We start from the raw sequence: 15,600 nt of genomic DNA, 5'->3' as shown, positions 1-15,600 counted from the left end.
GACACGTTGCGTTTTAAAGCGCGGTGGGCCGCCTCGCGATGTCCTCTATGTTTGTCAGGCAGACTGTCTCGGAGACTTAAACGCGCGCGAGAACAAGAGTGCCCGCTGTCTGCCTCCGGGCACTGTGAATTTCGGTGTCAATCAATTTCAGTCGAATTTTGACGAAATTCAGTCAAATTTCTATGAATTTCAGTCGAATTTCGTTAAATTTTATTGAATTTTTCATGTTTGATGAATTTTGGTGTACAAATTTGGCTGGAGTTATTTCCCCTCGACGGAGAAGCAGCACATCTCTATACGGATTTTCTGTGCAGTTTCCATACCAAACTGCAGCATCTTTCTGAAACTGTTGGCAGTGTACTTCCCCGCCTCACGGCCGCACCGCGATGCCCCGCCGATTAGCCCAGTAGTTTGCCGGCCGCGGCGCGGTGGCCCTCGGACCCTTCCATTGCATGCAGAATCAAACGGCGTGAAGAAAAGGCCCGGAGTAGCCGTGCGCGACCCCCCTGGCTGCTGGGACTCTTGTTTTTGTTGTTGTTTGCCCCACTAGTGGCCTTGGGAAGACCGTCGTCGCTCGGACTACCGTGCAGATAGCACCGCCAGCACCGCCGAGGTCCTTTGCACTGTAAAAATATAGTATGTTGTTTATGACATAATGCTGTACTTGTACTTTAGCGTTTGTGTACTTGTTATCGCGTTTTCAGCTCCAGAGTCGCCAAACTGGCCTCGAACCGAGCGTGTGACCCCACCAATGGATTCCTCGTTCGGAGAGCAATCCATTGGTGGGGTCACACGTTTGGTTCGGGGCACATTTGGCTACTCTGGAGCTCAAAACGCGTTTGGGATTTTGGCCGCCCCTCTCCACCCGTCTTCTGGCCCACTGTGCAGTCGCTGTCGGTTTGCGCAGTGTAGGTGACAGTCCTTCTTCCCCCAAAGCACAGTGGAGTGCCTCGTTGGCCTCGCAGTGTGCTGGCGCGAAAGCGTCCCGCCGCCCCGGACGGGCGTGTCCAACGCGCCCCGCTTCTCGTCTCCGCAAATCCTCGTGGCAAACTTCCAAAATTGCCCCCGTATTGCTATTCCCGGGACGCTGCGCGCTGCAGACGCGTCTTGACGTGTCTCTCTCCTTTTTTTCTCGGCCTGCAGGCTGATTCCGAGAGACGCCTTCGTCGCTCTGTCTCTCTCGTACCTGTGTGGGGCGCCCCATGAGTGCGAGAGAGACAGAGCGACGAAGACGACTCTCGGAATCAGTCTGCTGCTCGTGACGTGCCGCGCTAGATAGGCCGCCGTGGACCGGGTCGCGGCACGGTGCTCCGGACGGCGCTTCTGTCTCTGTCGCGTCCCTGCGACTCGCCCCGCGAGTGCGAGAGAGACGGCAGCCATCGGCCCGCTGCACCGCGCTGTGTTCCGATTCGAGCGAACGAGCCCTCGCGGTCGAGCTTCTCGGAAAGCCGTCTGGACCGCGCCGCGGAGAGGGGCGACCAGGAGACGGAGACGAAGGCGAACATGAACGTCATGGCGAAGACGAACACGAGTGCGCGCAAAAGGAAGAGGAATTTGCAGTGGCGAGGAAAAGTGTCACTGGAATCGCCCTTCGGACCGAAACGCGTTTTGCGCTCCAGAGTCGATAAATGGGACTCCGAACCGAACGTGTGACCCCACCAAATGGATGGCTCTCCGAACGAGGAATCAATTGGTAGGGTCACACGCTCGGTTCGAGTCTCATTTAGCGACTCTGGAGCTCAAAACGCGTCTAGAGTTTTGGCCGCCCCCACCGGTCTTCTGGCCCACTGTGCGTTGCCGGGCGTGCTTCTCTGCGTGCACTGCCGGAGAGGACGACGAGCGTGCGGGGCCTCCTGGGCCGGGGTGGGAAATGCCTTCTTGCAACACACCCCGCGCATCCCGGGGTGCCGAAGTAGTAATACTGGTTTGCCATCGTGCAGTGCAGCGCAGTGCCGTACCGAGAATGTGGATCATCACTGCTTTGGGTCCGGCGTGGCGTGGCGCGGCGTGGCACGGCGTGGCGTGGCACGGCGTGGCGTGGCACGGCGTGGCGTGGCACGGCGTGGCGTGGCACGGCGTGGCGTGGCACGGCGTGGCGTGGCACGGCGTGGCGTGGCACGGCGTGGCGTGGCACGGCGTGGCGTGGCACGGCGTGGCGTGGCACGGCGTGGCGTGGCACGGCGTGGCGTGGCATGGCGTGGCTTGGCGTGCGCGCAGGCTTCCGTGACCGGAGTGCAGCTCGCGCTCGGTCCGAACCGAAGACTACGTGCCGCCCCTATTGGGCTTTACTTTCATTGGCTGTTCGCTGAAACAAGGGCAGGCTTGTAGGACAAGATCATGTTGTTGTTGTTGTTGTTGTTGTTGTTGTGTCCCTCGCTGCACTCCTACTTGTTTTCGTTTTTCTTTTTATCTCGTCGAATTATTTCTCTTTTCCGGTGTGCTGGTCGTGCGACGAGACGCAAAGTAATGCGGCGCTCTCGTTATGCTTTTCCGATGCCGCCTTGCAGTGGCGTGGCAGTGCCGTGGCAGTGGCGTGCCGGCCGCCGCTTTCTCCATTGTTGCGCCGCGGAAAGCGGAAAAGTTTTATTGGCGGTGATCGACGGGCAGGCCTTAGCGCGCACAGTGGGCCAGAAGACCGGTGGAGGCGGCCAAAACTCTAGACGCTTTTTGAGCTCCAGAGTCGGTAAACGGGACTCGAACCGAACGTGTGACCCCACCAATGGATTCCTCGTTCGGAGAGCAATCCATTGGTGGGGTCACACGTTCGGTTCGAGTACCATTTAGCGACTCTGGAGCTCAAAAGGCGTCAGAGTTTTGGCCGCCTCCACCGGTCTTCTGGCCCACTGTGGCGCGCCTTGGCGTGCGATGCAGAGCGCCGCCCGTGTCGCCACGCCGCGCCGCGGGTCAGGCAACGCGACACGGAGCGGCGGACTGATTCCGAGAGTCGTTTTCGTCGCTCTGTCTCTCTCGCACTCATGGGGCGTGCCGTGCGGGTGCGAGAGAGACAGAGCGACGATCGCGACTCTCGGAATCGGTCTGCCGCCGCGCTCCGCGCTTGACGGGGAGATCACTTCCTAGTGGACCGCCAACGCGGCGCGGCACTGCCGTGCAGTGCCGCACACGTCCACACCTCCGCCGCCGTCCCAGCCGCGGGGGGCATCGGGCACACCGCGACGTGCTAACGTGTTGGCAACCCTACCTTCCTTTTCCTGGTGTAGGCCAGCGGAGGAGGAGGAGGAGGAGGCCGTGTTACGGTTGCCTACGGTTTTCAGGAAATAGCACATGCACATTGGGCGAGAAGACCGGTGGAGAGAGGCGGCCAAAACCCCGGACGCGTTTTGAGCTCCAGGGTGGCCAAATGGGACTCGAACCGAACGTGTGACCCCACCAATGGATTGCTCTCCAAACGAGGAATCCATTGGTGTGGTCACATGCTCGGTTCAAGTAAAGTAGTTGCAGAGTCGCTGAATTGGGCTTGAATCGAGCATGTGACCCCACCAATGGAATCCTCGTTCGGAGAGCAATCCATTGGTGGGGTCACACGTCCGGTTCTAGTCTAATTCAGCGACTCTGCAGCTCAAAACGCGTCCGGGATTTTGGTCGCCTCCACCGGCCTTCTGGCCCACTGTGCACCGAGGCGGCGCATCCGGCGCGTCACCCTCGCCCTCAAAAAGGCATTCATCGCGACGCCGGCCGAGCGGAAATGCGGCTTTCTGATCGCGCCGCCGAACGATCCGCAGGACGTCTGCGGGACTCGCGCGGCCAACGCGGATAATGCCATTACGCCGCCTAATCCTCGGCCAACGAAAACGCGCCATCATCGCCGCTCCGGTTTCGCTCGATGCAGTCTCGCTCTGTCTCTCTCGCACCTGTACGTCACGCCCCATGAGTGCGAGAGAGACGGCGACCAACTCAGGATCGGCCCGCCGCCGACTGCATCTCTCTCCGGACCGAAACCGGAGCGGGGATGAGTCCGAGGGTCGTTTTCGTCGCCCTGTCTCTCTCGCACTTATACCCGACGTCTCATGAGTGCGAGAGAGACACAGCGACGAAAGCGACTCTCGGAGTCAGTCTGCAGGTGCGCGCTGACTCGCCTTGTCCCGAACCGCAAAGCATCGCCAAGCGCGGCGTTCCGGAACGGCATCAGTCCGAGCCGGCACCACATTCGTATCGGGATACGCATCGAAATCAGGCGGGGCTGCAGCGCGCTGGCGGAAACGCTTTGGAAACGCTTGTCTACGATTAAATGGTCTCCCACCACTGAACGTGTTGGTAGACAGGCACAGTTGGGACGTTAAGAGGATAGGTAGTTCATTTAAGGCAGGTAAACTTAGCAGATCGACTGGATCATCCGCGACGAGCAGCAACGTTGGGGCGTCTATTTTTAGGGACGAACACTGCACTGAGCAGGAAAGTTACAGTTAGAAAATACTTAATTTGGGATAGGAGGCTCACCAGATTCAAGTGGGTAACGAAGCCTTCGTTCCCACGTAAAACTTTCGTAAAACGTTCGTAAAACTTCAGATGAGCAGCCTTCCAGCTCAAAATTAATTTGGTCACGTATGGCTATCTTCGTTGGAATAAAGATTCTTCAAAATATGCTGGTACACCTGACGGTACCTCATAGACATTTTTTTGAATTTCTTTCGCATTACCGAGGAAAATACCGCTTCTGGGCCTACTGGGCCTACGACCGACCAGCACGCACTTCTCGAAGGTTAATGCTACGACTTAGTTTCCGTTCAGTGTCATTTCGAGGCTCGTTTGAAGGTTAGTTGACTGCGACGAAGTGGGCGAAATTTGAATGTCACGCATGGCCGGGAAGTGGACACTAATGGCCCAGCGCAGCGAACGCTGCGAACCGGGCCGCGGCGCGACGACGACGTGACGTCCCGCTGCCGGGAATCGGAGAAAACTGTCTTTCCCCGGAATATGACAACGTGCATCGGCTGCCCGGCCCTCACAGTGGGCCGGGAGGCCGGTGCAGGCGGCCGAAATCCCGGATGCGTTTTGAGCTCCAGAGTCGCTAAATGGGACTCGAACCGAACGTGTGACCCCACCAATGGATTGCTCTCCGAAGGAGGAATCCATTGGTGGGGTCACACGCTCGATTCCTGCCCAGTTTGGTGACTCTGCAACTCCTTGATTTGAACCGACCGTGTGACCCCACCAATGGATTCCTCGCTCGGAGAGCAATCCATTGGTGGGGTCACACGTTCGGTTCGAGTCCCATTTAGCGACTCTGGAGCTCAAAACGCGTCTTCTGTTTTAGCCGCCTTCACCCGCCTTCTGGCCCACTGTGCGCCGCCACCGTTCCAAATGAGCCGAGGTGGCGCCGAATCGGGCCGCCGCGTGGGAACCGAAGGGCCGAAGGGATGAGGGGCGCGCGGCTAACGGGAGTCGAGTGACAGACGACAAAACACGACACAAGTGGAGCGCGAGACGGCGAGGCCCGCCGGGCACCGGCACGGCACCGTGAAAACGCCGTGAAAACGCAGCGGCGCCCCTTCCTTCACGTCTCCGCGGTCGTCCGGCAGCGAAACAAGTGGGCATTTTGCTGCGCCACTGCAAAACGCTCAAATATCGGCGTGTCCCACGGGAACGGTTCGGCCAACACTGCCAAAAAATTTGAAAATCCGTTGTTGTGTACTGAAAATTTTGAGTACGGAAAGTGTGCAGAAAGTGGAGTACGGATAAAGGACCACCCCTCCACACTGACTCCGTGGTCTCCGCCTAAAAAGTATCTGGTAAACTTGTATGCAGAACCTCTGGGTCCGGTTCAGTTAGAGTATGTTCGTCAAACTTTACATGAGAAACGTACAGTTGTGTCCATATACGATGCAATATCCTACAGAAAACGCCGCTTCCCTCAACCAACCAAACTTGAGAGGAAAAATTCGCCAGAAATGGGATTCTAGTTTTCTGGGGTCAGGCAAGGCTGAAGCAAATTGCGAGTGCCTCGCACGACCGAGGGAGGCGGCGAGGCGCGCTCGCGACTCGAAAGCCCTTCGGCGCACGGACGCGCGCTCGACGAGGCGTGCTCGACACGCGACGGTGGCTGTCGGCACGGCCGGGTGGCACGCGGACAGGCGCCCCGGTGTCATCAGCAAGCGGAGCGAACCCCCCCTCTCTCTCTCTCTCTCTCTCTCTCTCTCTCTCTCTCTCTCTCTCTCTCTCTCTCTCTCTCTCTCTCTCTCTCTCTCTCTCTCTCTCTCTCTCTCTCTCTCTCCCTCTCTCTCTCTCTCTCTCTCTCTCTCCTGCCTCCCTGTCTCTCTGCCTCTCTCACACACGCACCCATAGGGGACGCCCCATGAGTGCGAGAGAGACAGAGCGTGGTTCAGCCTGCAGTGCAGTGCAGGCATGCCACGGACGGCAAGGGCGCCCCGCCCCGCCCGCGTGGGTCCGCGTTGCGTCAGCGCGCCGCGAGAGGCGCTGCAGGCTGCGGGTCAAGTCGCGGAATGAACGCAGCGACTGGTATTTGAACCCAGGTCAGGCCGCGTCGCGCGGCGTCGTAAAGGGAACAGGTTATTGGCGGCCCTGAACTTGTCACGCGAGCGCGCCGCGCGTTGTTGCATTCGGCGCGGAGTGGCACGGCCCGTCGCTCTGTCTCTCTCGCACTCAGGGGGCGTGCCGCAGGGGTGCGAGAGAGACAGCGCCGTTCCGAGTGGGACTTGAGCAGGATGCTGGGGATGGACGTGTAACGGGGCGGCCCCGGCCCGCCACGCGACCGCGCCTCGTCCTCCGCCTATTAGCACCGCGTCGCCGCGGCCCGCGCCTTTTCGGGGACGCCGGAGGTTCGACTCCCGCTAGGGGCGGGTGTGAATTTTGTCTTTTGTGGGCGGGGGATTTCTTTTGTCGCCGGGGGTTTACACAGCCCTGGCGTGTCGGCTGGCTTGCCGACCAGCAGACTGAGAGTCGTTTTCGTCGCTCTGGCTCCCTCGCACCCACAAGGGGCATCCCGTTAAGGTGCGAGAGAGACAGCGACGAAAGCGACTCTCGGAATCAGTCTGCCAGTGTGGGTGTGGGACTGGCGCCCCCAGGGCCGCCTGCATTCCTCCGTCGTCGTCGTCGTCCAGGGCGATGCGACGCGGCGCGTGCAAGTGTGCAAGTACGAGCGGCTGATAGACAACGCCGCCACGCCCATCGCAGTCGGGGCACTGGTGGCCATCAGCCTGCCCACGCATTAGGAGCACGATCTGTTGCGAAACCTTGCCGCTCTCTCTCTCTCTCTCTCTCTCTCTCTCTCTCTCTCTCTCTCTCTCTCTCTCTCTCTCTCTCTCTCTCTCTCTCTCTCTCTGCATTTGCGTGCGTGGACGCCTTGCCGCCCCGCTTGACAAGTGCCGCTGCGAGCGACACCGGCGGTGCCGCGATTGATTGAAGGCGCTGCAGTGCAGACTGACTCCGAGAGTCGTTTTCGTCGCTCCGTCTCTCTCGCTCTCACGAGGCGTCCCGTAAGGGTGTGAGGGAGACAGAGCGATGAGCTACTCTAGTCTGCTGGCAGGGCCGCGTACGGTGTACCGGACTGAGGGCGGCCACGTTTATTGGCCGCTTCGAGGAGAAGTCTGTCGTCATGAAGATTACTGCACCGCCGGAGTGGATCGCTTCGCTTCCCTGCAAAGGTCGCGCCGCGCGCCCCGGAGCGCCGCCCGGCCAGCCCGGCGCTCTGTCTCTCTCGCACTCGCGGGGCGTGCCGTAAGGGTGCGAGAGAGACAGAGCGAGTCCGGCCAGCGCGGCTCGCTTGCTCCAGAAACGTCGCGGACGGGCTTTCCGTGATAGATTCGTCTTCTCCTGCTTCTTCTTCTTCTCCTTCTTTCGCCGCTGGTGGCACTCCGGCCGGCCAGGCCGCGGCGTTGCATAAGACCTTTGGCCGAGAAATTATCGGACAGAGCGAATCTTCGCGGGGCGCTGTCCGGGCGGCCGGCCTGGCCGACGTGCACACCGTAACTGAGGCACGCCACGCGACGCCGCGAGCCCATCAGGGCGCTGCTGGACGCGCCCTGCCGGATTCCGCCGCTCTGTCTCTCTCGCGCCCCTTGCGGCCCTGCGGCATGCCTCATGAGTGCGAGAGAGACAGAGCAGCAACGAAAGCGCGGAGTTCGGATTATGTACTCTGCTCGTACCTCACTTATAAACACAAAAATAAAAAAAAATTCGTTCAAATTTTTTTCAGAAATTACGTTTTGAGCCTTTTTGGGGGTCTTAGAACAGGAAGTAAGTTATCAAAATGGGCAAATTGATTCTAGTAATTTTGGTTTGTTTTCGTAAAATTTTCTTAGCGGATTTTTGTTTGTTTTCTGTGCTTTCTTGTCTGCGCTGTGTTTCTTGTTTTTTTTTTCGCACTGCTACTAGAACCGCGCGCCCCCGCGGCCTCCCAGTCCCAACCCTGACGTCAATCAATCTCGGTTCCGATTAGCCGCATCGGCACAAAGGCATTCCGTCGCTCTGTCTCTCCTAGGGAGATCCTTCGGAATCAGGCGCACACATGTTATGTACAATTTTGAACGAGACATCGCAGTTTTTTGTGCACACGAAATTTTTTGTACAAATTTTTGTACAAAAAATGCCAAATTTTTTGCCATTTTCGTACAAAATTGTACAAAAATTTTTTACAAATTTGTACGAAAAGTTTGTGTGCACAAAAAAAATGTGATGTCTCCCTACAAAATTGTACAAAAACCCTTTAGGTGGGGCAGACCGTCAAAACCCCTGTAGCATGCGGGGCCCTTAAAATGTCTTTTTAACCCCCCCTTTTAGGTGGAGGTTTTTTTTCCTTACCAACAAAATTTTTTTCTTTTTTCCTTGGTACAGAGAATTTTTTTTTGTATTTTTTTTAAGTCAGGGGAAAAACCTTTAAAATTTGGGGCTTTTCACCCGGGGGAAAAGGGGAACTTCGGGCCCCCCCTTTTAAGGGCCCCCCACCCCCCCCGGTTGACCAAACCCCACCCCGTCCCAATTAATTTCTCCCTCTTTTCCGCGGGGGCCTGATGCCAAAGGCCTTAAAATCCCCTTTTCCCACCCGGAAGTTCCAGGTGTCTTCTTCCTCTTTTTTCCCCCCCATCGGGGAAAATTACAAAAGATCCGGAAATTTTTTTTTCCGGTGGGCTTTTTAAGGTGGGAAGGGGAAAGAGGGCGGGGGAAAATTGCCGCGGCCCCTAAATACGCGGCGGACCCCGATGCCCCCTGCCATTTTGGGCCGCCCCGCCCCGCCCCAGCCCCGGGGCCCCGCCCCGGCCCCGGGCCCGCCCCGCCCCGGGCCCCGCCCCCCTCATAGCCAAATTTTGCCAAAAAAGGAAACGATTGGTTCCCAAGTCCAATTCCATGGAAAGGGGAATAGCCCCTCTTTTCCGGTTTTTTAAAAAGGGGCCAGCGTCCAAGTGGGTCTGGTCTTTTTTTTGCCAAAAAAAAACTCGGCCAAATTTGTTTTGGGGGAAAAAGGAAAGAAAAAAGCCCCGGCAACTTTTTTAAAAATTTTTTCTAATTTGAAGATTTTTTTTCCATATTTTGGTTGGGGGAAAATTTTTTTCCATTATTAAAATTTGGCGACTTCGTAACCAAAACCATTGGGGTTCAAACCCCGGAAACCTTTATAAAAAGGTTTTGGGGCCGGGGGAAATTTCGTTGGTAAATTAAAAAAAGGAAAAAATTTCCCCCCATAAAATTTTGGGGAAGGCCTTTTTTAAACCGGTAAAAAAGGCCCCTTTAACTGTGGCCAGAAAAGGGTTCCCAAGCCCCTCCGCGCTCCGTTTTCTTTTTTCCAAACCTTTTCGGGGGGGGAGGGGGAGAGCGGGAAAAAGACACTCTTCGGGAAGCAGGGGCCCCGCTCCCAACCCCCTTCCCCCTTGGCCCTTTGGGCCCAAAAAGGGGAAAAGGGGGGGAAAATGCCCAGGGCGGCCAAATTTAGGGAACCAGAGTCATTATGAGACCTGACTCATTTCGGGCGGGACGGTGCTGGGGTTCAAATACCGACCGACCCGCTTTTTCCTTCGTCAATATGTTGGTGGGCTAGAGGGGCCCGGCCTCGGGTTCAAATACCCAGTTTTTCCAGCCTCGTTATTTGCAGGAGGGAAATGAAAAAAAAAGTAATAAGCGTTTAGGATGTCATTTTGACGGCGTGTATCATAGCGTTGACAAAACAGTGAAGTGGAATTTGTTCTGTACTGAATTTTGCAGCTTTGCTTGGACTTAAACTACAACGACCCGTTCGTGACGCACTGCGATTGAGTGTGAAGGGATCACTGCGAAGGACACGAATGTCGCGTTTCGGCTCGACCGCTGCCCCGCTGTGACATTCTCTGCGACAAGGTTACACTCCTCTATCCTCGTCGTTGTTGTGGAGTTCTATCCTCTCTATCCCACCAGGTGCACTACGCCTTTCTCTATCGTCACCCTCATCATCATGGGGAGCGCGTTTAGAACGCCGAGCCGGCAGTTCGCGAGACTAGCGCCGAGTAATGGCCATGTTAATTGCACACACACACACACACACACACACACACACACACACACACACACACACACACACACACAAACTCACGCGACAATGCAAGACGCTCCTTATGGGGCTCGGAATGACCACTTTGTACGCCGGGACGACTGCCCAGAGTCCAGCTTGGTGGCGAGCGAGAGACGACGGGCAAACATGTCATCCACTGCCTGCGGCACTGCCTGCCGGCCGACGCCATGGTAACAGTTTGTGGAGCGCGCGACATTTTCGAACGAAGACTACGGCACTCTGGATTAAAATAGAGCAAAAGTTAAAATTTTTTGTCTTCTTGGCATTCTTTTTTCGACACTGCTCGTTTATTATTTCTGATCTCGAATTAGTTTTTGAGTGCTGTAGAAAATAACCGGAACAGCCGGAAACTTTTCGTCATTTTCTTTTCTCTTGAAATATAGGAAGTCGAGGGGGTAACCACATTGGATGTTTGGGGACACAAGATTTCTTAAGGCTAAAGATTTAGTCGGATTTCGCAAGATCCCTGGGTGAGGCGCCCATGGGCGATCCATGGGCGGTCCATGGGAAATTGAAAGCGGATATCTATGGACAGTCCATGGACGGCCCATGGACGGCCCATGGAGGGTCCACACTGGCTGCATATTGCTCTGGCAAAGTCCTCCCATTATTAAGCAGTCCTTCCAAGTCAGAATAACATGGTGGGCTCTACATGAACTTTTCGCGCTTCACTCAATTCTAAATTCAGATTTTGTTTCGGACTAACGGTTCAAAAGTTAAAAGGACTTTGTGAAAATTACTTGGAGACTTAGATGCACGAGGAAGTCATTGTCAATTGGCCGTCCATGGACCGTCTGAGGATGACCATTGGTTGTCCATTTGTAATGGATGACCCATGGGCCAACCATGGATTGTCCATGGCCTGTCCACGGATCGACCATGGTCACCCCTTCACGACCATAGGCACCAATGGATTCACCATGGGTGTCTAAGGTTGCAGTATGGACGGACCATTGGTCGCCCATGGGCGCCTCACCCAGGGATTTTAACCAATATTTCGCCCAAAGTTAGCTTGTTTTGGCCTTTTTGGGGGCAAGATTTCAGATTTCCCAGAGATTTCTAGCGCTTAGGGGAAACAAGATTTCTAGAGTGGTTGCCTCCTCGTAGGAAGTAATGCACGCAAAACACCGTTCTCTTGGCTATGCTCTCGTGGGCCCGAGTGCCTCCGTTTTGATCCCCGCACCCGTCGAAAAGGTACGAAGGACGACTGCTGACGCGGAGGGGCGTGGAGGGGTGTGCCGAATCGAATCGGTGTACAGTGCAGCGGCGCTAGCAGCAAGGCGAACCGGCCAAGCCTCCGTGTCTCGGGCCTCTTCGGCTCGGCCTGCCAATCCCTCCAATCCTCCCTCTCCCCCCTCCCCCCCCCCTCCCTCGATATAGCCCACAGCTCCGCCGCTCCCTCCCCCGCCCTCTCCCCTGACCTGCGAGCAGGCTGCGGCGGCGCCCGCCCAGAACGCCGTGCCGCGTAGGCAACAAGCCCACACCCGCACTGTGCTGGCTGCCTGCCTCCCCCGGCGCTCCATCTCGGAAGCGGAAAAACCTCGTTTCCGAACAAATTGCTTAATTTTCCTCAACGAAAGTCACTTGGGAAAATTGAAGCTAAGACGGCACCTTGCCTTCTTGTGACCCCGCCAATGGATTCCTCGTTCGAAAAGCAATCCATTGGTGGGTTCACGCGCTGGGAAGCTCAAAACGCGTCTAGAACTTCGGTCGCCTCCACCGGTCTTCTGGCCCACTGTCGCACTTCTTTGTTGGTGTGGCACACCACTGGAAGTCACGTTTTGTTATCGTTGCCCGTACACTCTACCAAAAATGTCCTGTAAATGCCGTTAATTTATTACCAGTTTTCACTGTAGGTCAATTCACAGCGTTTACTGAGAACTGCTCACGGGATTCACTGTGATCTTGTTCGCGGTGTTCACTGTGATCTGGTACCCAGTAAACACTGTGAGTTTGACGCCGCTGAGCTCCGAAGGACTGCAAATCAGGCTCCAATTCACGGCGTTCACTGTGGCCAGATCACAGTGAACACTGTAACCGAGATCACAGTGAACGCCGTGAACTAGTTCACAGCAAACGCCGTGAATTGCATAACAGCAAACATTGGTAATAAATTAACGGCGTTGACAGGACATTTTTTGTAGAGTGTAAGGACGTCGTACAGTGACACGTCATGGCGTCTCGCGAGTCGACACTCATCAACGCCTTGCAAGCGTCCGACGCAACGACTTCTGGTCGGCACTTTGCAAGTGTGCAGGCGATGACTAATAAGGCCTGACGTGCGCTCATAGTGCCACAGTTGGATCGGCAGTGCTGGTGCGCGTCGGTGGAGCCGGCAGGGCAGGCGCGGACGCAGGGTGGAATTGATTGGGGGAGGGGCAGGGGGAGGAGCGCATTCGGTTCGAGTCCTGTTTAGCGACTCTGGAGCTCAAAACACGTCTAGAGTACGAATCTGACAATAGTTACGAACAATAAAAGCACGTAAAAAGGTAGTGAGCACAGGCAAAACGATCCGAAACTATACTTCATTCTAAAAGAAAAGTGCATTTCTTTTTCTGGCGTGCAGTACTTTGTGTTGACAGCGGCGCTGAGCTTTCTGTTTGGCCGACCGCCGCCGCGTCGACGGGCCGCGCACAGTGTATACACGGCACGCACCCTGTGATCCGAGCAAACACGGACACCGCCGGAAAAACTTCACTTCTTCCCCTTTTCACAAACACGCCTCTCGCGCACACACCGACACGCACGCACACGAGCGCGCGCACACACACACACACACACACACACACACACGCACAAACACTCACACACACAGACTCACACACACACACACACACACGTGTAGGTACACTGACGCACACCAACGCGCGCGAACCGATTTCCATTTCTCTGTGTGTGCCGCCAGATGCTGTTGGCCACGCCCCGCCACTCCCGCGGTGTGTCTTAGCTAACAAGACGTAATGAGTGTGCATTTGCACTGCCGCCAAACACTGCCCCCCCCCTTCTTTTCCCCTCGAGGCGACTGCTTAAAAAGAAGTATTTCCGCCGCCGCGCCCGCAGCAGACTGATTCCGAGAGTCGTTTTCGTCGCTCTGTCTCTCTCGCACCCATACGGGACGCCCCATGAGTGCGAGAGAGACAGAGCGACGGAAAGGACTCTCGGGAATCAGTCTACAAGGCAGCGCGCCGCGAGAAATGCTCCATTTCGTTTCCCCAAGTTTGGTCTGCGTCGGCTGTAAAACAAAAAGAAGGAACTACTTCGGCAAGACCGCCACGCCTAAAAAGCAATCGGCCTCGAAATGATGCGGTTAAAAATGCATAAAAGTGGGAAAAGTAGTTACGGGTGGTCGAACCCACGCCTCGCGCGCGGCCCGTTTCGCGCCTTCGGCCGACAGTCACCCATCTCTTCGAAAAATAAATAAAAGTCGTATGGAGGTCGGCGGTATTCGAACCCACGCCCCGGTCGTGGCTCTGCGTCACGCCGCTCCACTCGTCGTGTGTGATCGGGCCTTGCAGTGGTGTAGCGCCGCGCCGCCATGGGACGCTCGGGATGCGTTTTACATCCTGTTGATCCTGTCACTCCGCGATATGAGGGGCCAGTCACGCCCAGCGGACCGACTATCGTCGCTCTGTCTCTCTCGCACTCGTGGGGCGTTCCGTATCGGTGCGAGAGAGACAGAGCGACGAACGCGACTCTCGGAATCAGTCTGCAGCGGACGCGTTGCGCAAGCCGTGCGTCGTGACGAGCGTGACGAGAGCAGAACAGTGTTCAATCTGTCTGCCTCTCTCTCTCTCTCTCTCTCTCTCTCTCTCTCTCTCTCTCTCTCTCTCTCTGTCTCTCTCTCGCACCCCTACGGCTAGGGCTGCGCACATGAGTGGAAGAGAGACAGGTGGAGGCGACAGCACTGTAAGGGAGCAGCCTGCAAGGCGTCGGTCTTGACGGACGAGCGCCACGCGTTGCTCTGCGACCACGGCGTCGCCGCCCCCTTTCAAGGGCGGATCGGGAGAAGGGGTCGGAGTGGGAGGAGAAGGGGCGCGTTGAGCTCCAGAGTCGCTAAACAGGACTCGAACCGAGCGTGTGACCCCACCAATCGATTCCTCGTTCGGAGAGCAATCCATTGGTGGGGTCACACGTTTGGTTCGAGTCCGATTTAGCGACTCTGGAGGTCAAAACGCGTCCGGGATATTGACTGCCTCCGCGGGACTTCTGGCCCACTGTGCATGCGCAGGTTGGCCGGCCCCGCTGTGCGGTGGCGGCGCACCGTGCGCGGTCTTCGTCGTGACATACCTTGAAAGGCTGTTAGCCGAAAATCTGGACTGCACGATCGGCCTCGCGGACCGCCACGCCCCACCCCGCCTCGCCCCGCCCCGCCACGCCTCGCTGCAGCCCACTGCACTGCACACTAAACTTCTTACGGATACATCCTATCTGTATTACGGACATTTTTGTGCAATTGCAATTACGGATAGATTTTGCTTGTAATACGGATGAAATCATCCGTATTACAAAGAGTTTTACGTCCGTAACATACAGACGAAAATATCCGTATGGTACGGACGTAAAACTCTTTGTAATACGGATGATTTCATCCGTATTACAAGCAAAATCTATCCGTAATTGCAATTGCACAAAAATGTCCGTAATACAGATAGGATGTATCCGTAAGAAGTTTAGTGTGTGGGCGACGTCGGGACGACGACGCGGTGCCGTGAGCACCGTTATGAGTCATCGGCAAAACGGTCGCGGCTTTATAAGGGCCAACAATTCCTTCGACACGAAAAACAAAAAAAAAATTAGCCGCGTAATGCAATAATTTTTAGGGGTTCCGACGAAGGAGGACCCCTATTGCCCGGGGCCGCTCAGAATTCTTCTTCTACGGACCCCCCAGGATGGACATTTCGCTCCCGCCATATTAATCCTTTTCATAATACAATAAAAAGTCCAGAAAATCTAAAAAATTTATCGTGGAAATTTTCCGTAAACGACTAAAACACAAATTTGCAACAATCAAGCACCCTTATCCGTTCACATTTTCCAGAAACGTTTCGAAGAAAAAATGTGCCACTCCTCAAAACTAAACTTCCTGC

This window comes from Thrips palmi, unplaced genomic scaffold, assembly GCF_012932325.1.
Source record: "Thrips palmi isolate BJ-2018 unplaced genomic scaffold, TpBJ-2018v1 HiC_scaffold_1, whole genome shotgun sequence".
NCBI classification, from domain to species: Eukaryota; Metazoa; Arthropoda; class Insecta; order Thysanoptera; family Thripidae; genus Thrips; species Thrips palmi.
This window is presented reverse-complemented; position numbering follows the sequence as displayed.